General features: G+C 40.6%; 1 protein-coding gene across 4 annotated transcripts in view; it reads left to right on the top strand.

Moving 5' to 3' along the window:
- sphkap (SPHK1 interactor, AKAP domain containing) overlaps positions 1 to 26960 on the top strand; it is a 401197-nt gene that overhangs the window by 170305 nt on the left and 203932 nt on the right. For 2 of the 4 annotated variants that reach the window (XM_043702455.2, XM_043702454.2), the window contains exon 2: positions 5713 to 5806. The exons of the other annotated variants lie outside the window; for them this stretch is intronic. The gene's annotated coding sequence lies outside the window, so the exon portion shown is untranslated. The remainder of the gene's footprint in view (positions 1 to 5712; positions 5807 to 26960) is intronic. 4 annotated transcript variants of the gene reach the window in all.

The raw sequence follows: 26960 nt of genomic DNA, 5'->3' as shown, positions 1-26960 counted from the left end.
GCAGGTTAGGTGGATTGGCCATGCTAAATTGCCCATCGTGTTCAGGATTGTACTGGTTAGGTGGGTTAACCAAGGAAATTCAGGGTAGGGGATGAGTCTGGGTGGGATGCTGTTGGAAGGGTCAGTGTGCACCCGCTAGGGTGACTGGCCTGTTTTTATACCGTAGGGATTCTATAAAAGAAACCTCACAACTTTTTTTAGTGATATGTAGATAATGCCAGTATGTATCCCTAATTGCTGTTAAGAAAGTGACTGAAGAATGCAAAGCTATCCAAGATATTATTGAAATAATTTCATCTCCAATTTGCAATGGAGGATCAATGTTTGACTGAATGGAATTCTGATTGGCAAATGATGGATTCCTAATTAATGCAGTGTAAAAATAAAAATTATATTACAACGTTTGAAAATAGATTACAAATATTGTCAAAATACTTTTCAAATGTTAGTGACAGGATAAGGAACAAACAGTACCACTTGCAGCATAATCATGAGCTGAATATGTCATGATTAATTTCAGAATTAGTGTTTATTTTGAAACATTGACTGTCTTGCGTAGAATTATCTTTATAGACAAGTAACTGAGACATTAATTATTGTAAATTTCTTTTCTAATGCTCCGTTTCTGCTGATTTCTTATATGAAAATAGAAAGTGCAGGAGAAACTCAGCAATTATGGCACTACCCAGTGTAGACAGAGGCAACATTATTGTCTCATATCTGATATGATTCTTCTTCCAAAACGCCTTCAAACATTTGAAATGTTCACCTTTATTAAATAACAATAAAAGCAAAGATAAAATAAACAAAACAAGCATTTCCAAGGGCTGATTGCCATTTGAGCAACAACAACTTTACAGTCAATGAGTGATGACCTCTTCCAGGTCACATCAGTTGGAACTGCCTGTCAATTAAGTCCAATCTGGCTTGTTGTACCTGATGCTGCACCACTCTATCAACAGAGGGCAATGGTCCTCCTTATTCTCCTCTTCAGAAGACCATTGGCTCTCTTCCAGCTCTTCAGAGTTTGTTGCATCCCATCTTTACTTGTTCCAGTTGTGTAAGCAGAGTCTGCTGGGATTATGTCGCACAATTTAGCATAGTCCTGAACACAGTGCGACATGAAGAGCGCTGACAAGGAGGGTCATGGCATTCTTATAAATAGAACTTTGACATAGTGGATCTTATTCTGATGTTTACACCACAAGCTATATCACACCAATACAGAAGGAGTTTGTGAGTGTGGTCAGATTACTGAAACCTCGAAAACCTAACCCCAGCACTCAGATCACCCATGGGAGCAATTTTGCGTTGAAGAGCATGTTGGCAAATCCTTCCAGTTGAAATTGAGAGGAAATTAACTCCATGCTTTATCCAGCCTATCAGATCTTGGATTGTCTTTCATGAATTGTGTCTTCAGGTGACATTTCTAAAGCTGCCTGTGATTATTTCTGCTTCACAGAGATGACTGTGATCAATGACTGATGAATGATGCTCAAATTGCTTGTGACCAGAAATTGTATTCTACATTGTTGGTCACTGCAAGTGTTTCACATGTAGAAGTCAGTGATTACAAGAACTGTTCTATGAAAATACCTGACTAATGTAATTGCCCTTTGAAACAATGTCCCTAACAAGTAGAGCCCCCTTGCTCAGACAGAAAAATAACATTACTGCCTCATCCGCTCTGGTGTTGGCAGCTACTTCTCACTTCCATTGATGAATGGATCAGGTTGTGGTACACAAGCAGAGTCACGGGCTCAGCCTTTTAATCTAGGGGACACCCCCAAACCTTCATGCTTCTTCTTCCCTGCTCTCCATCTCCTTCAAGAACTCTAACTTTCCTCACGTTTCCAACTCTTCTGTTTAAGCATTCACTCCCCACCTTACATCCTGAGACCCAGCAATCCAGCTCAGTTATTCCAAGCATTGTGTATCATCATGGATGATGCTGGGTGCCATTAACTTGCTGTTATTTTGCCAACAATTTCTGGACTATTCTGTTTGCAGGATTTTCTCTCCACAGGGAGAAAGCCACCCGAAATATGTTGCCAACATCATTCCCACTATCTGTTTATCTTAAAATAGGACAACAGAGCCAAGGCTAATGCAAAATGTAGCATTACTATTGTTTAAATGGGTACAATTTAAGCAATTACTGAACTGCCTTTCTTACACACACTAATTTCCCTAGCAGTTAGAACCTCAGCCAAGCTAATGCTCAAGAGGCTTTACTAAATTAGATTCTAATGACACTGGAAATGAGCCATATAGAAAATTATTGGCAATGCTCAGTAGAAAGAAAAGATAAATATTAGAGATATTTTCATAGATTCTGTTCTCTACCATCATGCATAATCTTACATTCCCACTGGGATAGTGGGCGTTGTAAAAATGTTGGAAAAAATAATAAATGCAGATGAATTGCAATGTCTATGTTTATAGATAAATGATTATCAGGAAAATAAAGAAGTACAAACATAAAATCAAGGTAGTGGAATGAAAAACATTATATCAAAATGGTGAGAGTGGACAGATGTTTGACATATACATTTGTTCTGAATAATACTTTGTTAAACAAACTACGTTGTACAATATTCATTCATCTTAAATTCTATATTCTGACTTGATTACTCTTCAAATCCAAGATTTGCTTCCCCCAGTCTCAAAAGGTATCACCAGGGGAGTTGTTTAAACTTTGTGACATAGTGTTATATGAATGATATTGATTTTGTGACACAATATACATCCCTCTCAACTTTCATTCTATTGACTTCACCTAGGTTCAACAATTCCCAGGGAGCATTTGATCATCTCAGTTTATTTTATCAGCATTGCTTATTTTTGGTGTCACATGTCTGAGTCGGAGAATTGTGGTTATAATTCTAGCTCAGAATTTGAATATGGAATGTGGCCGGATACTTGTGTGCACTACTGAGGGAGCTCAGCACTATCAGAGGTACTATGGTCTGGTCATATGGGAAATCAAAAAATTACCTGAATGTCCATTTATCATTTTACAACAATGGAACTTTGCTTTTTATAATAGGCTATCGCATTGCCTATTTAAAAAGCAATGATTATATTTAAGGACATTAATAGATGTGAAATGCTTTGGGAACGTTCCAGTATTTGTAATCTTGTTTCAAAGGATCAAAGTGATTCTTCTTTTAAATCACATGTGGGTTCGATCTAATTTGGCTAAATGTCAGTTGCATTGGGTTTTTGGAGTGTCTTCCGACCTGAAGCATAGTGATATCTTTCTCCTTATCTTACTAAACTTGCTTCAGGAACTGCCTGCCCCAGTCCCATGTTGCCCCTCTCACTGGATTCTAGCCCCATCTTACCATTCACTACCGCTGGGATTTACCAGAGTGAACTTGCATCCCCGGCATTAATAAGGCTATTGTGCACCCAGACAAGCAATGTGTGCCCTGCACAGTTCCTGCTATTTGCCCTGGAAAAGGAAAATTTGGTGCCCTGCTTTTCAGGCAAGGATCTGGAGGTCCTGCCAGATAGGGTGTAGAAGAGGTCATGATACCAGGTCATGTCAGCCTGGTTTGAGGTTGCTGTCCAGCTCAGCGCACTCTCTGGATGGATGTCACCCACCCCAACCAATGACACCACTAACCCTGCATGCTCCCTGCACTGCCTACTCACCCACTCGGGACACTTTCCTACTTGCACTAAAACTAACATCTGTGCCACCTCCTTTACTGTTTGCTGCTCTCTAATTCCAGGAGGAAAACAGCCCCCAAGAAGCAAGAGAAAGATTCAAGGTGGGTATTGGGCTGCCCTATGTTCAGCTCCCCATCACTTTCACAGAGAGGACCCTGACTGTGACTTGTCCTGAGTGGCTGACTGACCATTTCCAAGACCTGAGCTAGTATCAGAGGCTAGTGAAGAGCTTGGAGATATAGTCTGGTCCAGTCCATGAGCTGGGTCCATGTCCCTGTGGGAACAGTGTCCTTGCTGCAGCATTAAAACAATATTTTCTGGGACACTGAAGGGCTGAAGTGTCCTGTAAGTGGACCAGAGATGCACTATGAGAATTCTTAGAGGCTGGCACATGTCAGATGCCAATGTCTGGGAGTAAGTGAGGATTGCAGATGTTGGAGATCAGAGTCAAGAGTGTGGTGCTGGAAAAGCACAGCAGGTTAGGCAGCATCCAAGGAGCAGGAGAATCGACGTTTCGGCCATAAGCCCTTGTCAATGTCTGTAGGATATAAGTGGCCGGTGCCCATGTTGTTCAGAGCAAGTAGCAAGCTGAAGTCACCAGGTTCGCAATTCTTGAGATATTTGACTTAATGCCCTGCAAATACCGTGCGTGACTCTCAACATCAACATAAGCTTCACCAGCTTTCTCTTATGATTCTGCCACAAATATCACCATAAATTACATAACTCAGACCCCTTTAAGATTGTAAGATGTGTCTTAATTGTGCTGCTTATGGGTTTTTCCAATATTAAATCTTCTCCACAACATGGTTAAAGAAGAATCCAATTCCATACGGGCATTCCTTCCACACCAGCTATTATGGTAATTACAGACAATTGGATAGCTGACATTATTCTGTCAAAAATATCATTCAGTGAACATACCTAATTGCTGCTGTCACTTCCAAGCATTTTTAAATGATGTTATTATTAGCAGCAAGTCCCTGGATGCATTCTCAGCTGACCTCCTCCTACAGGGCTGTTCAAAACTGAGTACAAAGAGAGAGCTCTGTGCACATGTCAAAGTGTAAAGCATGTTGATGAGATTTCCCCACCTCGTTCATCTTGAATATTCCTCTCCACATAGGCAGAGTTTAAAAATTGTGGCGTCTTTAAACAAAGATTTTGTATTTCTTTAAAGATATCTTAATACCTCATATTTTTAATGTTGTATAAGAATATAAAGATAAATGTTACCAGACCATAGAGTGGCTCTTTTAGAAAGAGTGAATTGCTGATGATTTTAACCTGGGAGTCACCACACCTCAGATAAGGGTAAAAATTGAGAAGGAGAGTCCATCATGCAGACCTCAGCCAGTTCAGGAATCCATGCTGTTGTCATCGCACTATATTGCAAACTAGCCATCCAGCTAAGTGAGCGAAAGAAAGCAATTGTGAAAAAGAAGGCAATTGTGACACTGGATTGGCTAAAAATTAATGAAGTGGAGGTTTCAGAAATATTGGCTGTATTTAAAATTGATAAGTCACCAGGACAGAATTAGATGCATCCAAGGAAACAAGAATGATGCCAGGGATGAGATACGCTTCTTCAAAAAAGGGTGTAAGGATAATCCCAATTACTAGAGGCCAATCCATTTAACCTCGCTAATGGGAAGGTTGTTAAAATTAAAATCCAGTCCAAAATTGACAGTTACTCGGATAAGTGATTGATTAAGGGCAAATTTTGATTAATTAACTTGCTCATGTATTTTGATGAGGTAACAGAGAGGGTTAATGAGAACAAGTTGGTCTACAAGATTTCTAAAACATTGGTACAATGTTCGGTTAAGTGCTGACTTGATGCCAAGTATAGTCAGTCTCACCTTAGCTCTGGATGTCAGCTTTGGATCAAGATAACGAGGTTTAGAACTGAATTCTCCTGTTGCATCTCAAATTGGGTAGCTTTTGCTATTTGAGAACACTGCTGATATTTAGTAGGAGATCAAGAAGGCCAGTTATTAATCTGATTGGACTTTTCCTGCTTCTTGTTGACAGGATTTACCTGGGAACCTGTACTGGAACATCTTTGCTTGGAGCGCAACTAGGCTGAAGCATTACTCTTCAATGCTATAGCTGCCATCTTGTCAAGGTTTATAATATTTATTATTACTATTGAGTTTTCAATGTACTTATTAAAACATGCATTGATGATAGATTTGTAATATTGATTAGTCTATAAATTACACATAGTTTGAGATAGAAATGTGCTATGAATGAACTTAGGTTTTACGTTAGAGCTCGCCTTGTTTGCATACCTGCTCCTAAAACACAGAATGTTTTCCAGTTCTGGGAGTTTCTGGGTTGAGTGAGCACAGCAAATCGGTAAATCACACATTCAAAATACATGGGAGCAGAGATCAAATCTATCCCCAGAAACCCTGAAAGTGCACTGGCAAATTCACACATGGGATGTGACTGATCAGAGAACAGTTGACTCTGTGCCTGGAACAGTCAGAATCGGTGTAGAACTGCTCCACCAATCACAAGCTGGTTCCCAAGGTGAGCCTGCCAGAAGCAAACATGCATGAGAAGCAGTCAAGGAATGAAAGTGCAGGCGGGAGGTGAGTGGCAGTGAGGAGCAAAGCTGCTGGAACAAGAAGGTGAATGAAACAGGGTATGAGGATGGGTGGGAAGTGAGGATGGAGAGGGTGGAGGTTTCAGGGCAGAAGGATCGCAAAGTGGAAATGAGAAGCAGCAAAGGAGAAGGGGAAACGAGTGGGGGAAGCAAAGTGGAGAGAGCAGTTTTGAACTTTTTAACAAAGAAATATTGCCTTGAATGAACATTATGATTGAAATGAAAACTGTCAGTTAGAACATTTCACATTGAGCAGTTTTATTTCATAAATATTTACATGTATATGTTATTACATCTCAAAATGCCACATATCCTTCGAATTATTTGCAATGACTGTGTTAGAGATAAACATGCAACCACTTAGCAGAGATTTGTCCAGTCCTTGGAAAACATGTTTATAGTGATGGCTTTTTGTGTATAAGTCAAGGTTTTTACAAAATGAATTATTGCTAACTTATGCCTATTCTCATCTGCCAATTGAAATACTGTGCAGTCTTCAAATTGATGGTTTTCTTGAATGTTGTGGCTTTATGTTTAACTGAGCCAAGATAGTATTTGAGGATTTTGCAGAGGGGGGAGTTTACAATGCTGAAGTAATCAAATATGCTCAGATGCAGGGACAAGGAAATCTTTAAAGACACTAGCTATTTTAATATGTATTGTCACTTGCCCTATCTGCTAACATTGCAAGGGTTCAATGAGATTCAAATGGTATGTGGTCAGTTCGCGTGGGCGTTGGCTTGTGCTGCAACGTGATACCAATAGTGAGGATACAATTCCTGCATTAGCTGAGATTATCATGAAGGACTTTCCTTTTCAACTGCTCTCTCTCACCCAAGGTCTGGTGACCCTGAAGTTAAACCACCACCAGTCGACTCTTTCTAATGAGAGAGCAGCCATATGGGTCCATTAGGACAGTTGCAACTTTATTTTTACATTCATAGAGAGGAGGTCAGCACTGACTGAAGTATGACATTCGCTTGAATTTCCAGTCAGCTGGTGATGGGGCTGTGAATGTAAAATGTCAAGGGTGTGATTCGATAAGGACATTGACTTTTATAATGTCTTCACATTTGGCTGTATGTGTCATCTGCTGTAATATGATTGTGTATCTGAAGGTCAAAATTGTTCTGATTAGAAACACTTTATTTTCTGATGGCATTACTTTTGTCTGTGTTTATGACTCGGATCTTATACTTGGCTTTTCACACATGGTTTAATTTCAATTCAAGAGCTGTTATTCATGTATTGACTTTCAAGAGAGAGTTTCATTTAGACCGTTAATCGTATTAAATCCAATCCTCTAACACAAGCTAAACATTTCAACCACAGCATTGACAATGTTCTGTATTTATTACTTCTGCAGCAAACACTGCTCAGGCCTGAAATGACAAGGACAAGAATTCCAACAGTTCTCCATGTAACTGCTTCTTGAGCTAACCATCCTGTATTAAATACATGCCAGGCCTTCACTTTCAGGTGCCAGGGGAGAAAGTTGTTAAATTGGGCTTTGTTTATAATTCAGTGATTGAAACAACAATATCACAAAGTCACAATGACCTTGGAACTGTAGGTCCATTCACATTCACATATACATTTACATGCTTTATTTTCTCACTCTACCCTTACTATTTTCCTCATACCCTGTTTAGAGGAAAGTATGTTTATATATTGTTTGTCCTCACTGTTTCTACATCGGTCTATTTCTTATGCTCTCAACTTAATTCCTCCCATCTTTAAAGAAAACTACCCTTGCTTCTGGTTTTTATGCAATATTTCTCAAACATGTGAAAGGTATTGATCCAAGATCTTTGTGATTTTGTATTGTTGTTGCTTCTAGCACCTAACTGCTGCTCAGATTAACCCAACCTGTGCCTGGGCCTAGGCCTAGGCCTGTCATTGTGTGCCATACATAGCAGTTGAAACTGTGCTGCCAACTGGTCACAGTGGAGAATGGGGGAGCAGGGTTAAGTTAGGGTATCCCTCACTCAAAGGCCTGTTCAAGGGACTGGACATCGGAAAGAAGGGGTCCACTGCATACCAGTACCTTGAATATGCTCCAGACCGCTGATCCCTGTCTGTGTGACCACAGCACATGAACAACACTCTACCACATTACTTACCTGTGGTCTGGGTCACTCTACAATCCTAGGATGGTGGAGCTTGTTGTTCTGGCAGCCTGCAGGGACATTTGTGTCTAAAGTGTCCAGACTTGCTGACTGTGTCTTTGCCAAAGGTAAGTTATTGGCTTGGTCTCCCCCCCAGTTGTAAGGGTCACGGGTAGGGTGATGTTCGAAAGCCATGCCACTTCTGGACTGTCCTCAGAGAAGATCCCAGAGAGGTCTGTGCCTGGTTTGACCTCTAGCTGAGTGCCTAATAGAACTGCCCTGTCTCTTTGTGAGAACAATTCATCCAGTGTGAGTTCAAGGTGGTCTATACTTCTGTCACCTTGCTGTTGCAGGTGAGCCCCAATGGCCAGAGTGAGGAAGTGTGGACTCTGAGAGTGCTATCGGGGCAGCCAGGTCCCCTTGGCTTTGTTGCAATTCTATAATTTCGGTACAATGAGGGCTATTGCCTTTCACATGCTTGCCCAGTGCTCCTGTGTCTACTTGTGCATTTGTAACACATCTCTAAGTGCCAACGCCACTGGATATTCTTCTACCTTGGGCTGAGTGAGTATCTAGTCCCCAGCAGTGTTCCATGTGCCAGGAGCCGGGAATGTTTTTTCATTGGCCAGCTGCAGAGATGTGGCAGAGAGGTGTCCTCTTGAGAGGTCCTGAATGACCTTCCTTTCAAGGCGGCCAGTTGACTGCCAGGGTGGTGGACATTCCATTTGTACTTGTAAGACATGACAGAGAGAAGAAGGTCAAAGGTTATAAGTGATGTGCAATGAATGATACTGACCGTGAGATTAATGTGAGAATTGCAAAGGACTGAAAATGGTACTTGGTTGGCAAGATATGGTTGTGTCAGCATTTGTGTAGGAGTGGTACTGGTCTTCTTCTGCAAGAGCCAGGGTTTTATCCTCATGGAGACTGAGGAGCCCTCATGTTGGGCTCGCATCTACACCTCCATGACCTTTCAGTTCTATTGTGGGCTTTCCTCTCCTGGAATAAGAGAAAGGGTAGAATTAATTGAGGTGTTATGGAGGTGACATAGCTTATAGTGCTGGTATAGATGGGGAAAACATGGTGAAGTGCCCTGAGTAGATGAGTAGGCAATGCAGAGGGCATGCAGAGTTCTTAGTTTGGGAGGTTGGTATGGAGGGGGTGTGAGTGAGGACAAATGTTGAAGGTGATAATTAAAGTGGGACAGCATTAATCTCGGTGGGAGGTGAGGTCAGTAGCACGTAGCAGGGATAGGTTTTGTGTTAAGTGGATGAGAGAAGGTGTTGGTACTTAGCTTGGGAGAGCAGCAAAGTTTATTAACCTTTCAATGGCACTGCTGGGCATTCCTTCAGACAGTTGAGACAGCGCTAACCCGGGTGATAACCTTGGAGCAGGCTGGCAGGGTCAGGTGTTGTGACCTTCTTTGCCAGTCCCTGTTTACAAATGTCCAGGGAAATGTCTGGAACTTCCAAATGCCTGGGCTCGTCTGAGTACTCCATGTCATTTTAAAGATGGTACATTACCAAAGATCCCCATCATTTCAGGAAATCAGTGGATCTCCAATTCTCAAGGCTACAATGAGTCACAGAATCGGTCTTGCGTCAGACAGGAGGGGCACGATAAGTAGTTAATGGGGTGAATTTGGACGAATACAGTGTGAAAACTCATTTGGACTCATGAGGAGAATTCTACTAGGAAACTTGACAAAATTGACAGTTAGCCAAAATAATGAAAGATTTAGCCTCTGCTCGCAGTTTTCTGACTAAATCTTTTTCTTCTTTCATTTCTGTGGATGACTGTAGCTTTTATAGAGCTGAGAGGTTTTTTAGGCTGACACACATCTGCTCCACTGTTCACTGTGCTCGACACTGTGGTCTAATCCATTAGAACTATCCTGATTGCCTTGGGTAGATTCACATCTCCAAATTCTTCTTCATATTAATCTGTTACTGCATTATATCAGATGTTGAGTCCTCACAAAATGTTAGGGATATTTTGAATCTTGTAATTATTTTCATTACTGAATAATGAAGTTGAATTGCTGATAATTGTCATTATGAAGGTTTGGTTTTAAATGATCTCTTTTAGATTCTATGTTTTGATTTTCCTTTTCAGACATTATCTTCAATTTCTGTAATTAAAGTTGGAAAAACACCAATTTACTTCAAATTTACCTGCCTATTTCTGCTGAAAAGATTTCACGCATTTAGAGTCATAGAGTCATAGAGATGTACAGCATGGACACAGACCCTTTGGTCCAATCCATCCATGCCGACCAGATATCCCAACCCAATCTAATCCTATCTGCCAGCACCCGGCCCATATCCCTCCAAACGCTTCCTATTCATATACCCATCCAAATGCCTCTTAAATGTTGCAATTGTACCAGCCTCCACCACTCCCTCTGGCAGCTCATTCCATACACGTACCACCCTCTGCGTGAAAAAGTTGCCCCGTAGGTATCTTTTATATCTTTCCCCTCTCACCCTAAACCTATGCCCTCTTGTTCTGGACTCCCTGACCCCAGGGAAAACACTTTGCCTATTTACTCTATCCATGCCCCTCATAATTTTGTAAATCTCTATAAGGTCACCCCTCAGACTCCGACGCTCCAGGGAAAACAGCCACAGCCTGTTCAGCCTCTCCCTATAGCTCAAATCCTCCAACCCTGGCAACACCCTTGTAAACCTTTTCTGAACCCTTTCAAGTTTCACAACATCTTTCCAATAGGAAGGAGACCAGAATTGCATGCAATATTCCAACAGTGGCCTAAACAATGTCCTGTACAGCCGCAACATGACCTCCCAACTCCTGTACTCAATACTCTGACCAATGAAGGAAAGCATACCATACGCCTTCTTCACTATCCTATCTACCTGCGACTCCACTTTCAAGGAGCTATGAACCTGCACTCCAAGGTCTCTTTGTTCAGCAACACTCCCTAGGACCTTACCATTAAGTGTATAAGTCCTGCTAAGATTTGCTTTCCCAAAATGCAGCACCTCGCATTTATCTGAATTAAACTCCATCTGCCACTTCTCAGCCCATTGGCCCATCTGGTCCAGATCCTGTTGTAATCTGAGGTAAGACTCTTTGCTGTCCACTACACCTTCAATTTTGGTGTTATCTGCAAACTTACTAACTGTACCTCTTATGCTCGCATCCAAATCATTTATGTAAATGACAAAAAGTAGAGGGCCCAGCACCGATCCTTGCGGCACTCCACTGGTCACAGACCTCCAGTCTGAAAAACAACCATTGGGGATCAAGCAGGGAAGGATGCAGCAGAATATAGGCTCAGTCTTAATAAACGGAACAGATGTATTACATAGTACTTTATAGCTAGTTACATTATATTCTGTGGGTCACAAGAGTCATTTGTAAGACTTCAAGCTATACTTGAGAGCAAGTACACAGTACCACCGCTGAAACATTCTCATAACAATCTTGAGATAACTGAACAACTCATTAGATACTCTCAGAACTAGTCCTTTACAGACAAATCCTAGGTTATGAACAGATTTCATTCCTGAGTATGTTTGCAAGTGGATTTGTAGACAAGTCAGAACACAGTACAGTACAATATAAAATAGCTGCTTGTAAATACGAGCGAACATTTGCATGTCAGATCCTCAAAATGAATACGGACATCGAATCCTGTTGGAAAGTACAAGCATTTGTAAATCTGGGATAATCAGTATATCCTAATGGGCAGAGCTTGTCTCAATTTCAGTTAATGCTTTGAGGTGCAAAGTTTCCATCCATAAAAGGAGAAATAACAATCAGGATATCAGAAATAAATATTCAGTCTCTGGTCTAACAGATGTGGCCACCAGTATGGTGGCTCAGTGGTTAGCACTGCTGCCTCACAGTATCAGGATCCTGGGTTCAATTCCAGCCTTGGGTTACTGTTTGTGTGGAGTTTGGACATTCTTGTGGGTTTCTGCCTGGGTTTACTCCATGTGCTCCGGTTTCCTCCTATAATCCAAAGATGTGCAGGTTAGGTGAATTGGCCATGCTAAATTGCCCATAGTATTCAGGGATGTGTAGTTTAGATGCTTAGTCAGAGGTAAATGTAAGGAATGGGTCTGGGTGGGATACTCTTTGGAGGGTCATTGTGGACTTGTTGGGCTTAAGGGCCTGTTTCCACACTGTAGGTGTTCTATTAAAAACATCTTTTGTAACTATCTGAAGAGAAAGTTGGGATCTTGTGTTAGGATCTCTTCCAAAAGACAGTGACTTCCTGATATTAGTGCTAAGTCCTAGAAGAACACAATCTTTAAGTTTTAGTCAGAAACAAGACAACTACCAACTAGGCCACTGTTAAGCTATAGATTAAGTTAGCAAGGCAAACATATTTAGCGTAGGAGAGAGATCTCACTCTTGCCTGGCAAACTCATTATACTCTTTAATAGTTGTAAATTAAAGCTTAAGATTTCCCACAGGGCTTTTAGAAATGAAGAAATTAATGCCTTTAAAAGCCACATGGAAGATTTAAATGAATCAATCACTTAACCTATTAGAGTCTTGAATTAATTACACTGCATAGCAGGGGAAACAAATCCCTTTTGAACAAAGAATAGTTGGTGTTTCAGATAAGAATGTAATAATTGCCTGGCATGACACATTCATGTCAAATATGTCTGTTAAAGAGAATTATCACAAAAATTGTCAAGTACAAAAGTCTGATTGTCAAATTATTGGTTAATTTCAGATAAACTCAAGATTCTGTCTGATTAGAAAATACTGATTAAGAGTTAGACAGCACGGTGACTCAGTGGTTTGCACTGCTGCCTCACAGCACCAGGGACCCGGGTTCAATTCCACCCTCAGAAGACTGTCGGTATGGAGTTTGCACATTCTTCTGCTGTCTGCATTGGTTTCCTCCTACAGACCAATGCTGTGTGGGTTAGGTGGATTGGCCAGGTTAAATTGCCCATAATGTCTAGGGATGTGCAGACTAGGTTGATTAGCCATGGGACAATGTAGGGTTATAGAGGAATAGGTCTGAGTGGGATGCTGTTTGGATGTCAGTATGGGCCAAATGGGCTGCTTATACATTGAAGGGGTTCTATTAAATTTTCTTTATAAGTGTACAATATCATTAATCGCTTATATCTCTCTGTCATGTTTTCAGAGGACAGTAAATCATAAATGCATATTTTTATTCATGGATTAATTTTGTTATCAATTCTAGGGTTCACGTACTAACAAAATCTTTTATTTGCCATTGGAATTTCAAAACTTGTCATTTAGAATACATCTTCTACTTCCTTGATTCCAAGAACAGCACACTGCAACCTTCCACACAGTATGATCATTCTTTGTCAAATTAATACCTCTTTGTTCCCACTGGTTTTGATCTTGTTAAGAATTGCTCAAAGTGATGTGATCGAACTGCTGGCCAGCCTGAAGGAAATGTTCCATTCAATAGCTTTCACCAAAATTTACAAGTGAACAAAATTTGCAGGTGCACTCTGTGATTTTATAATACCTGAGTCCAATTTCATGTTTTATACAGTTTTATAGTTCTACAGTTTTATCAATATGTAATTAGGTTTTAAATAAGTAAGTTTTAATTGTTGTTTCAATAGAATTAAAGGACTTATCATGTTTTTGCAAACTGACATTTTCTACTCTGTGCTTTTGCTGATTTTTTCTGTGTAAAGCCTATGTTATTTTGAGTTTTAGTGTCAAAATTCAGTTCCTTTTTGTTTGAAATTTTTTTCTTCTTCTTCACATGTCTGTATGTTTAATTAATAAGCTGCTTTGCCCATCGATCTGGATGTAGATTCTACATTGAGTTTAACTGGTTTTCCGTATGCTCAGTCTTGACTTTGATTATCTAACTTTTACTATCGAACAACCTTTGTAAATTTGAACACACCCAAACTCTGCTGCTGATATAGAGTCATAGAGCTGTACAGTGTGAAAACAGACCCTTCAGCCCAACTCGTCCATGCTGACCAGATATCCTAAATTAATCTAGTCCGATTTGCAGCATTTGGCTCATATACCTCTAAACCCTTCCTATTTATACATCCATCCAGATTCCTTTTAAATGTTGGAATTTTACCAACTTCTGGCTGCTCATTCCATACACGTGCTACCCTCTATGTCAAGAAGTTGCTCCTTAGATCCCTTTTAAATCTTTCCCCTCTCACCTTAAACCTATATCACCTAGTTTTGGACTCCCTCACCCTGGGGAAAAGACCTTGGCTATTTACCCTATCCATGCCCCCTGTGATTTTGTAACCCTCTATAAGGCCACCCCTCAGCCTCTGATGCTTCAGTGAAAATAGGCCCAGCTTATTCAGTCTTTCCCTATAGCTCAAATCCTCCAACCCTGGAACATCCCTGTAAATTTTTTCTGAACCCTTTCAAGTTTCACAATATCCTTCCTATAGCAGGGAGACCAGAATTACACATAGTATTCCAAAAGTGGCCGAATCAATGTCCTGTACAGTCACAACATGACCTCCCCACTTCTATTACTCAATGCATTGACTAATAAAAATAAGCATACCAAATGCCTTCTTCGGTATCCTTTCTACCTGCGAATCTACCTTCAAGGAACTATGAACCTGCACTCCAAAGTCTCTTTGTTCAACAGCACTCCCCAGGACCTTACCATTAAGTGTATAAGTCCTACCCTGATTTGCATTTCCAAAATGCCGCGCATTAAGTTAATTTCACCCATCGTCCCTGTTTTCAATAATCTACATTGGCTTCCAGACCAGCAATTCCATGATTTTAAAACTCTCATCCTTGCACACAGCTCCCACTATGGCACAGCCTCTCCCTGTCATTGTAATCTCCAACAAATTGACAAGACACAAGGTATTTACTGACCTCCAGTACTGACTTGGTGTGTTTTTTTTGTTAATTTTAAATCACTCCACTATTTGTGGCTGCACTTTAGTCACCAAATTATAAGCATTGGGTAGCACAGTAGCTCAGTGGTTAGAGCTGCTACCTTACAGTGTCGGAGACCTGGGTTCAATTCCAACCTGGATAACTGTCTATGTGGAGTTTGTTTGTTCTCCCTGTGTCTGTGTGGGTTTACTCCCATGGTGCAAAGATGTGCAGGTTAGGTGATTGGCAATGCTAAATTGCGTTGGTGGATTAGCCATGGTAACTGTAGGGTGGTGTGTCTGGGCAGGATGCTTTTAGAGGATTGATGCAGACTCAATGGGCTGACTGGCCTCTTCATGCACTGTAGGATTAGATTAGATTAGATTCCCTACAGTGTGGAAACAGGCCCTTCGGCCCAACCAACCCACACTGACCCTCCGAAGAGTAATCCACCCAGACCCATTTCCCTCTGGCTAATGCACCTAACACTATGGGCAATTTAGCATGGCCAATTCAACTGATCTGCACATCTTTGGACTGTGGGAGGAAACCGGAGCACCCGGAGGAAACCCACGCAGACACGGGGAGAATATGCAAATTCCACACAGGCAGTCACCCGAGGCTGGAATTGAACCTGAAACTCCAGAACCCTGGTGCTCTGAGGCAGCAGTGCTAACCACTGAGCCACCGTGCCACCCGAATTCTGGAATTCTCTCCTTTCAAAACTTGGACCAAGCTTATGGTCATCTGTCCTAATATGGCCTTTATAGAACATAGAACATATAAAAATACAGCACAGTACAGGCCCTTTGGCCCTCGATGTTGCACCAATCCAAGCCCACCTAACCTACACTAGCCCACTATCCTCCATATGCCTATCCAATGCCTGTTTAAATGCCCATAAAGAGGGAGAGTCCACCACTGCTACTGGCAGGGCATTCCATGAACTCACGGCTCGCTGAGTAAAGAATCTACCCCGAACATCTGTCCTATACCTACCACCCCTTAATTTAAAGCTATGCCCCCTCGTAATAGCTGACTCCATACATGGAAAAAGGTTCTCATGGTCAACCCTATCTAAACCCCTAATCATCTTTGTGGCTCATTGTCAAAATTATTTTGATGACTCTCCAGTGATGTGTGTTGGAATATCTTATTATGTTAAAGGCACTTCATAAATGCAAGTTGTCCACATTCACCATTATGCCCATTTCAGGAACATAACTGCAAAGTGTTAGCATTAAAATATCATAGGAGAGAACAAGGTCCACAGCAGGAGAGAAATAGCCTGCTCTTATATGCACAGCATTTGATTTTATTTCTGGAGAGATCAGGTCCAATGTGTTTCACATTCAGTAAATTACTTTATCACTTGCTGTCAATTTTACGTAAATAAATAAAATAAATAATTTCTGACTTTTTATTGAGTTTGCTGAGTGATAACTGATGCCCAGGACACTAGGAGAATTCCCTATGAATAATTTGAGTCCTGCCACAGAATTTTCTGTATCATACACAACCTCAATTCTACATTGAAGTATCCATTTTGATTATTGGAATACAGCTTAACCCTACAAAGATTCTGTATTTTGGGGGGCGGGGGTGTAAGGATGCAACCAAGTATTCCCAAATGAACATTCAGGAGTAATTTGAACTTTACCTGCTGAGCAGAAAAATTATTTGCTGAGTCTTACCACTTTTTTCACCCAGTTTGGTTTTACGTTTCATTGGACATAAATAAAAAATAAAATTAGAGGAGGTGGACAACGCAAAACTAGTGTGTGATTCAATTCCAACAGTTTTCTGTCGGGTAACTGAGATTCAAATGATTCCCTTGGTGAGTATTGCGCAGTCAGTTTACTGTGCACTATACAGTGTTATAAGTCAAGTTTATCAATGAATAAAGTCATATCAATATTAAAACACTGATGGAAACGTACGCTTTGGAACAGATTCCTGACATGTTCCTAGCTCCCACAGCAGGAGACGGAAATGACGTTGCAGCAGCTACCTCCTCTGCAAGTAGTGGCCAGCTAGACCAAAAAAAGGCACCAGTTTGAAGGAAGATGTTAACTCCACCATGATTGTCCCAGTGTTGAACCAATTTCCCCATTGGAGACTGGGAGGAGCTTGCATGCAGAAAGGTATCAGGCCTCATGTTGAGATGTTTATTCAGATTTTAAACAGGTTCCCGAAGGGACCAATACTTTCGTAATGCCCTCCCAGCCACTACTTGCCTCAGCATCAGCAGCGGCCTTTACCACTGGGGCTACCATCCATCTAGTTCTGTGTGTCCTCCTAAGAGTCTATTGCCTCTGGAACCTACCTGCCGTCTTTATTCAGACTCTGAGCAAGGTGTAAGTCTGTTAATTGACTGTCTCCCAGAAGATTCCTGTTGACCGGTAACTCAAACCTGTGCAGGGATGGCGCCTAGAAAAGGGTCCTGACATCTGGTTTTTTCGGAAAGTATTGGCTCTGCCAGCTACATTATGTAAATGTGAATATGATAACACATATCCATACAAAAGCTTTGGATATCTATTAAATGAATTGGTGTTACATTCACAATAAAGAGAAAGCTGTCAGTGTTTTAAAATATTTCTACAGTTAGGTTCCAGCTATTTAAGTAGTAACATGATACTGAATATAATCATACTATACTTGATACTCTGTCCCCAGTGTGTGTGAGGGAGTATTTGACAGCCAGTGAAATTGGTTATGTGAAGACCTGTTTTAGAGATTCTTCAGAGCCAATACTCTCAGCAAATCCTAACAGTTTTACATTCAGCTTTCATCCCTCTGTATGAGACCCATGCTACTACGAATCTGCAAAACTAGTGTGAGTCTCAGGCAAAGTAAAAGTACATTAAAATTAGTCCAGTTATCTACTGCTCTGTAATGAACACTTAATAATGTTAAACTATGAGGAGGAAATTCTGTGGTGAACGTACTGTCGCAGATGTTCCACTGTCCACAATATTAAATGCTCATTAAAATGAAAGATTATTCTGGAAAATTAATTGTTTATTGAAAGGAAATTTTTATGAGTAAATTTGAATTGACAAGTTCTCTGTGAGGTAGATAATTTGAACCCTGCACACAACCTATCTGTATTGTCACATCACAAATTATTTTCAATTTAGACAGCATCAGAATCATTAAATTTATCATTAAGCTCCGGAGTTACTAAATAGCAATTACTTAAAAGCAGCTAGTTCATTACTTTAGATGTATTCATTTAGTTTATAAATAGAGTGAAATGTATTTGTTTTAAGACAAGGTGTATGACATTTAAGGCAGATGAACTTAGAGCTTGGATTAATACATATAGCTATGATGTTGCAGCTATTACAGAGGCATGGTTTCGAGGGGGACAAGACTGGCAGCTTAACATTCCAGGATTTAGATGTTTCAGATAAAATAGAGAGAGGTGTAGAAAAGGTGGGGGATTTGCATTATTGATTGGGGAGAATATCACAGCTATACTGAATGAGGATGCCGAGGAGGGCTCATCTAGTGAGGCCACATGGGTAAAGCTCAGGAATAAGAAGAATACAGTCATTTTGCAATTATACTACAAGCCTTGCAACAATTAGTGGGTGATAGAGGAGCAGATATAACAGTCCAATTAGGGTTGAGGCCATATTAGGCAAAAAAAAACCAAAGGACTACAGATGCTGGAAATCTGAAACACAAATTGAAATTGGGAGAAAAACTCAGCAGATCCTGCAGTACCTGTGGAGAGAAAGCAGAGTTAATATTTCTAATTCAGTGAACCTGCTTCAGAACTGATTGTAGTTAGGAAAATATTGGTATATACACTGAAGATGGTGGGGCAGGGGGGAAGAGTAAACCATAGGTGGAGATGGAGGCCCGGGAGAGAGAGAACCAGTTGGGCAGACAAAGGGATTGGTAAAGGTCAGTCTGGGAGAATCAAAAGCTGCTAATTGGAACCATTACTACCTGACAATGGAATAGTTGTGGTAGCAGCGCATGTGATGACAAGGTCTGGTGCGTGGAGATGGGATGAGGACATGGGTATAGGTGCTCAGGCCCCAAAATTATTGAACTCAATATTGAATCCTGAAAGCTGCAGGGTTCCCAAGTGAGATGCTGACCTTCCAGCTTGTTCTGAGACTCCCTGGAGCACTGCAGCAAGCCTGAGACAGAGGGATTGGCCAGGAAAAAAGGTGGGGTGTTGAGGTAGCAGGCAACACGATGTTCAGGGTCTTTTTTTACAGAAAAAATAATTGGTGTTCTGCAAACTGATCACTCAGTCTGCGCTTTGTTTCCCAATGTAGAGCAGACCACATTGTGAGCTGTGAATACTGTAACCTAGATTGAGTGAAGTGAAGGTAAATTGCTGTTTCACCTGGAAGGTGTGTCTCGGGCCTTGGATACTAAGGAGGGAGGATGTAAGTGTATAAGCATTACATCTTCTGTGAATTTGGGTTTGGGGAACTGTTAGGAGTGGGGATAGGAGTGGACCAAGGTGTCCTGTGGAATGCTAGCAAGAGAGGAGAGGGGAAGATGTATCTGGTAGTGGCATTCCTCTGGAAATGGTGGAAATGGTGGCTAGTGATCCTTTGGATGTAGATACTGATGGGAAGGTAGGTGAGGACCAGGGAAAACCTATCGCTGTTGTGGGAGGGAAGAGAAGGGGTGATGGCCAAGTACGGGAGATGGGCCAAACATGGCTGAAGGCCCTGTCAACCATGGTGCTGGGGAATCCTCATTTGAGGAAGAAGGTGGACATTACTGAGGGTCCCTTGTAGGAGTTGGAATCATCAGAACAGATGTGATAGAGGCAGAGAAACTTGGAGAATAGAATAAGAATCTTTACAGGAAGTAGGATGTGAGGATGTATTGTCGAGGTAACTGTGGAAATTAGTGGGTTTGTGGTGGGTTTTGCTGGCCAACCTATCCCCAGAATTGAAAACAGAGATGTCGGAGATGGACCTCAAGCTGAGAATGGGGTTGAAATTGGAAGTGAAACTGGTAAATCTTTCCAATTCCAGATGGGAGAGGGAAGCAGAACAGGTGATGTCATCGATATGGCAGAGAAAGAATTGTGGGTGGTGCCAGAGTAGGGCTGCTACAAAGAATGTTCCAAGTATCCAACAAAGGCACGGGCATAACTAGGGCCCATGAGGGTACCCATGACTGCACCTTTGACGCGAAGCAAGTGAGAGGAGTTAAAGGAGAAGTTGTTCAAAATGAGGATGAGCTCAGGCAGCAGAGGAAGGTGATGAAGGATGGTGACAGTTCAGGCCTTTTCTTTAGGAAGATGCAGACAGCCCTAACAGCACCCTGATAGCCAATGGACATGTGAAGGGATTACACATCCTTGGTGAAAAGGAAGTGACTGGGGCCCATGAACTGAAAATTCTGAAACTCTTGTAAAGTTTCAGAATAATCACGGTCATTAGTGGGAAGGGACTGGACAAGTGGAGAAGAAAGGAAGCCTTGAGTTCCATAGGGCAGAAGCATGCTGAAATAATGGGTCTATCCTTGCAATCCTGTTTATGGATTTTGGGAAGGAGGTATAGCAGGCTGTGTGGATTGGGGGATTATGAACTTGCCAATAATGGGGTGACAAACTAGACATGGTATTGGGGAATGAGCCCGGCCAAGTGATTGAACTTTCAGAGGAAGAGCATTTTGGTAACAGTGACCATAATTTCGTATGTTCTAAGTTACTTATGGATAAAGATAAGAGTAATCCTCAGATAAAATTACTAAACTGGGGGAAAGCTAACTACAACAATAATGGGTAGGAACTGGGGAATATTGATTGGGGCAGTTGTTTGAGGGTAAATCCACATCTGTCATTGAGTCATATAGATGTGCAGCATGGAAACAGACCCTTCGGTCCAACTCACGCATGCCAACCAGATATCCTAAATTAATCTAGTCCCATTTGCCAAGATTTGGAACATATCCCTCCAAACCCTTCCTATTCATATACCCATTTAGATTCCTTTAAAATGTTGGAATTTTACCAATTCTGGCAGCTTATTCCATATCGGCCCCACCCTCTGTGTAAAAAAAGTTACCCATTAGGTCCCTTTTAAATCTTTCCCCTCTCGCCTTAAACCTATGTTGTCTCGTTTTGGACTCCCTCACTCTGCGGAAAATACCTTGTCTATTTACGCTATCCCATGCCCTCATGATTTTATAAACTTCTATAAGGTTACCCTCCCAGCCTCCAATACTCCAGAGAAAACAGCCCCAGCCTATTCAGCCTGTCCCTGTAGCTCAAACCTTCCAGCCCTGGCAAAATCCTTGTAAATCTTTTCTGAACCCTTTCACAACATCTTTCCTATAGGAGGGAGACCAAAACTGCATGCAATATTCCAAAAGTGGCCTAACTAATGTCCTGTACAGTCACAACATGACCTCCCAATACTAAACTCCTTGCACTGACCAATAAAGACAAGAGTATCAAACACCTTCTTCACTATCCAATCTATCTGTGACTCCACTTTCAAGAAACTATGAACTTGCGCTCCAAGGTCTTTTTGTTCAGCAACACTCCCTAGGACTTTACCATTCATGTGAAAATCAGTTGCTTAGAGTTCAGAACCAGCATGTTCCTGTGAAGATGAAGTATAGGGATTGCAAGATTTGGGCACCATGGATGATAAAAAGAATTGTGAGCTTAGAAAGGAAAAGAAGGCATACATAAGTTTTAAGAAACTGCAGGCAGACAGAGAGCTCAAGGTATATAAAGAAAGTAGGAAAGAATTTAAACAAGGGCTAAAATGTACAAAAAAATGACCTTAGAAAATAGGATTAATGAAAATCCCAAGGCATTTTATATGTATAAAAAGAGTAAAAGGGTACCTAGAAAAAGGAGAGACCTACTCAATGGTAAAAGAGGAAATTTATGTATGGAGCTAGAAGATGTGGATGAGGTCCTTTACAAATACTTTGCATCAGTATTCACAAAGGAGAAGGACATGGTGGATAGTAAGGCTGGAGAGGGGTCTGGTGATATTATAGAGCATATCAATATAAAAGAGAAGGTGGTGTTGGGTGTTTTGAAAAGCATTAAAGTAGATATGCCCCAGGACCTGATGGATCTTCCCCAGAATTGTGAGTGAGGTAAGGGGGGAAATTTTTGTATCCTCTTCAGTCATAGGAGAGGTCCCAGAGGACTAGAGAATTGTTTAAGAAGGAGAACAGGGATAATCTGAGGTCAGTGAGCCTTACACTAGTGTTAGAGAAATTACTGAAGGAGATTTCTTAGGGACAGGATTTACTTACATTTGGAAAAATATGGACTTATTAGTGACAGACTTTGCGTGGGAGAGATCCTAACTCATAAACGTGATTGAGATTTTTGAGCAAGTGACAAAGTTGATTGATAAGGTCAGAGGGGTGGATGTTATCTACATGGTCTTTAGCAAGGCCTTTGACAAGGTTTCTCATGGCAGACTAATACAGAAGGTGAAATTACATGGGATCCACTGGGAACTGGTAAGATAGATGCAGAACTTGCTTGGTCATAGAAGTTGAGAGTAGTGGTGAAAGAATGTTTTCTGACTGGAGATCTCTGACCAGTGATTTTCCACAGGGATCACTGCAGGGAACCCCATTGTCTGCAATATACATAAATGATTTGGAAAAGAATGTAGGTGGCCTGATTAGTAAGTTTGCTGCCGACGCAAAGATTGGGGGACCTGTGGATAGTGAGGAGGATTGCCAAAGGATACAGCAGGATATAGAGAGGCTGGAGACTTGGGCAGAGAAACACCAGATGGAACATAATCTTAACAGATGTGAGGTGATGCATTTTAGATGATCTAATAAGGGAGGTAAGTATGCAGTAAATGGCAGAACCTTTAGAAACATGAACATACAGAGGGATCTAGACATACAGGTCCCCATTTTCTTAAAAGTAGATAAGGTGGTCAAGAATATGTATGACATGCTTGCCTCCATTAGTCAGGGCATAGAGCATAAATATTGTCACGTCATGTTGCAGCTGTATAGAAATTTAGCTGGAGCACATTTGTAATATTGTGCATAATTCTGGTTGTCACACTACCAGAAGGATGCTACCTGTTTTGGAAAGGGTACAGAGATAGTTTTCTAGAATGTTGCCTGCTTTGGAAGGTACTAGCTATGAGGAGAGACTTAGTTTACAGTTGATTCTGGATGAATTGAGGTGTTTAAATAACCAATGGGCAGATAAAGATCTCCTCCCTTCCACCTACTGACATCCAGTCACCAGGCCTCCAAGTAAAACCGCTTGGGGGTGAACAGACACCCCAACCAATTAAAAAAGCAATTTAACCGCTATAGAGTGAATTGGAAAGCAGAGGCAAGCTCACACCTGGCACTGTCCCTAGTGTAATTATTAACATAATGCCTCCATCCATTTTCAAGGAGCCTTCTCAAACTATAATTAGTTAATTATTAATTAATTAATAAATTACCATGAATGTAGGTTTGATGTTCCTCACTTGGCCCCTGCTTACAGTACTAAATGCATGTGGTTACCCAGGACCCTGCATTGCATGTAACATCATGAAATTTATTTTTCGCTATTATGAAGACCTACCTGATGTTTTCATGTGCATTACTGGAGTGGTACGTGCAACTGCATTCCCTACATGCTTTCAAAGACATTGAAAGTATGTTACAATGATGTCAATCACATAACCATGGCAATGCAATGAGAGGATACCAAAATTGGTCAACACGTCTGCAGGCAACACATTTTTTATTCACTTCCAAAGCACCAACATTATGAAGCAAGCTGGGTCCAGATCTCAAGCTATTTTATTTATTTTTCCAATCAACCTGTTGAGAGATGTTGTTACACACCTCTGGAACAGGTGAGACTTGAACCTGGGCCTCCAGGTTCCGGGATAGGAACACTACCATCGCACCACTAGATTTCTAATGATTTTTTTTCTCTAAGGCTTTAAAGGGTTACTCAACAAGTTGCAGCTGAGGTGCTTTGAACTTATTTCTTATTCAGGCAGATTGTGAGAGCACTGTGTTGATTGCTGGAATGTTTTTGCTGACTGCAGGAAGGCAAAAGATAATATTACCTCCATTTCTACGGGGATAGTGGTTGCAGTGCCAATTAGTCTGCGACATGTGCGGGAAAGTGTTACCCTCAGACATCAGATTCTCCAAACTGTTCCAAATGGATACCCAAAATTGTTAAGCTCTCATGTTACAGTGAGTTATTAACCATTTTTTGTATATTCCTGGAAATTCAAAACATAGAAAAATCTACATAACAACGCATTCTTTTGCAAGAAAATGGGTGCCTGCCATTATTGAAATAAGGAAATAATGTGTTCATTAGAATACAGGTAATGAAGTGACTAGATTAATATTTCTAATTTAGTGCAATATTTCTTATTCACTTGCACCAATCAGTGGACAACTGCTGTACAAATTCATCCTGTCAGCTAAACTCTGTACAAAGGCTATCCATGTACGTATACATTTATCTGTAGGTCTCCACAAGAATTTTCCCGACTTCTGGCCAAAGACGTGTTCACTTTCATCAGTGCATCAAATTATATGTTGTCTGTTGTCCAAAACAAAATTCTGTCTCCCTGACATTTCATGGAATATGTTCCATTTATGTTTCACAGAATAATGTAACCATTCCTTGTTTCCAAGCAGGCACAGCAGTTTCAGAATTAATTCTCAGTTATACATTAAATCTTCCCATCAGTGTATACCATAGTAACTTCTTCATCCTGACTGCACCTGAGCATTACAAAGTGTCACCGCTATAATTAGCTCTATTTCATTGTAGACCCCAAAGAAAGTTCTGCTCAAAGAAAAACAATTTTTTTTAGAGATAAGACTTAAATAAAATGGAAGGAGTAAATGTATTCACTAAGGATGAGACTAATTGAACCAAGATTTGATGAAGCAGGACATATAATTGCATATGCTGTTAGTTAGATTTTACCCTTCAAAACATTTTTCATATGACGTGAGCTGAAAACATTGCAGTGAGAGTACTCGGGCTTTTACAATCTGACTGAATGGGGGCATCCAACAAGATATAACTTAAAGCAATGAGATTTAAGGACTGCGAAGTTAGCAAATGAAGGTTGAAGGAAGAGGGTTAATTCAATATCAAATCAGGGGAAAGGAAAGGCCAGATTAAAAAAGAACAAAGTGAGACAAGGAAGTTTAAACAAAAAAATAAAATTAAAAGTTTGACATTTTTAAAATTGTCTGCAAAAGTTAAAAATCTGAAAGGAGTAGGTTCTATAATTTTGATAATTCATTTTCACTGACATGCAAGTTAACTGGAAGGCATTACCATTAGTGACATTTTTGAAAGAGCACCTATACATGTAACAACATAATTTATTTTTCCATGGTGAATGGGCATTTGCATCAAAGCTCAAAAAGAAAGGTGACTGAGAACACAATGCTGCTTTCATAAATTTAATGGCAAAGTGGAGCAACTCAGGCAGCACCGTACCATTCAGCTATAAATTAAAGTGAGTTTCATGAACCTGATGTTACTTTGACAGCAAATTCCAACTCAATTATCAGTCATTTGTAAGCTACAACTAACAACTGATTATCGTGGGGGAATCTATTAATGACTGTTTATGTTTGCCATTTCAACTCCCTGAATTTGGTGGACGTTTGACAGGTTTCTTTCTGTGAATCATACTTGGCATATATCCCAATGTTAACTTTTACAACATTCAGAATATGTGTTTATCATTATGACCCAGCTCCATGTAACAAAACAAGATCACATTCTGATCCATACTCCAGATTCTTTAACTCCAGTAGCAGAGAAAAGGAGTATATTTTTGAGCAAATCTGAGAAATATTGTGATATTTTCCATATACCACATCCTTTTAAACTTATAAGCAGCAAAGGAATTACAATTTGAGAAATACTAGACTTTTAGCGAGCAAGGGGTGTGATTTATTTGATCAGTGTTTTCTCATGCAAATACAGAAATTGACTGTATTTCTGAACTTTTGTGCACTTGAGAGAATCCAGCTCAATTTGGAAGTATAGGAAACAGAAAGAAAGCTGGTAATGGAGGATGTGGCCCAGTAGGTAGAATGGGCAGAAACATGGAAGATGAAACTTAACTCTAAAAAGTATATTAGGAAGAATGAAGAGAATTGACACAGTCAAAATAATAAAATCATAAAGAGAGTGAATGGAGAATGGGACCTGGGAGTCTCTTCTATATTTCTCTGGGTGTGTGACAGTAAAGGATACGTGATAAAGGCTTTAGAAATAGGACTGGATTTTCACAGAATTGGCTAACTCAAAATGGAGAGCAGGGCCTGGATGCAGATGTCCCATCCTTATTTCATCAAGGTTCCATTATTTCCAAGCACATGGAAAAGAGGAAGGCATGAACAAGACAAGTGGGAAGCTCTACTCAGCCGAAACATTCTACATTTATAATGAGTTCAAACAGTCCACATTTTTGCTGTTCTAAGGGTCTTAACTCATGGAGTGGGAATCCCAAGTTTATGAGGTAGGCATAAAAGTTCCTGAAGCCAAAAATGTTCAGGAAGCCTGTGTCGGTGTTATATTTTGAAGTGTTTGAATGTCCAGTTATACGTACCTTAAAAAATAGACTTGCTGTAAAAACAAATTTGCTGTTAGACTGCGTTAGTCAATGGGCTTTTGGATTAGAAAAATCTATTTCCATCTGTTCATGTAGTTTCAATTA

The sequence above is a fragment of the Chiloscyllium plagiosum genome, unplaced genomic scaffold (genome assembly GCF_037043375.1).
Source record: "Chiloscyllium plagiosum isolate Xiang-an unplaced genomic scaffold, Cpla_swu_hap1 HiC_scaffold_13, whole genome shotgun sequence".
NCBI classification, from domain to species: Eukaryota; Metazoa; Chordata; class Chondrichthyes; order Orectolobiformes; family Hemiscylliidae; genus Chiloscyllium; species Chiloscyllium plagiosum.
Note: the sequence above shows the minus strand (reverse complement) of the source record. Positions and strands in the feature narration are given on the sequence as shown.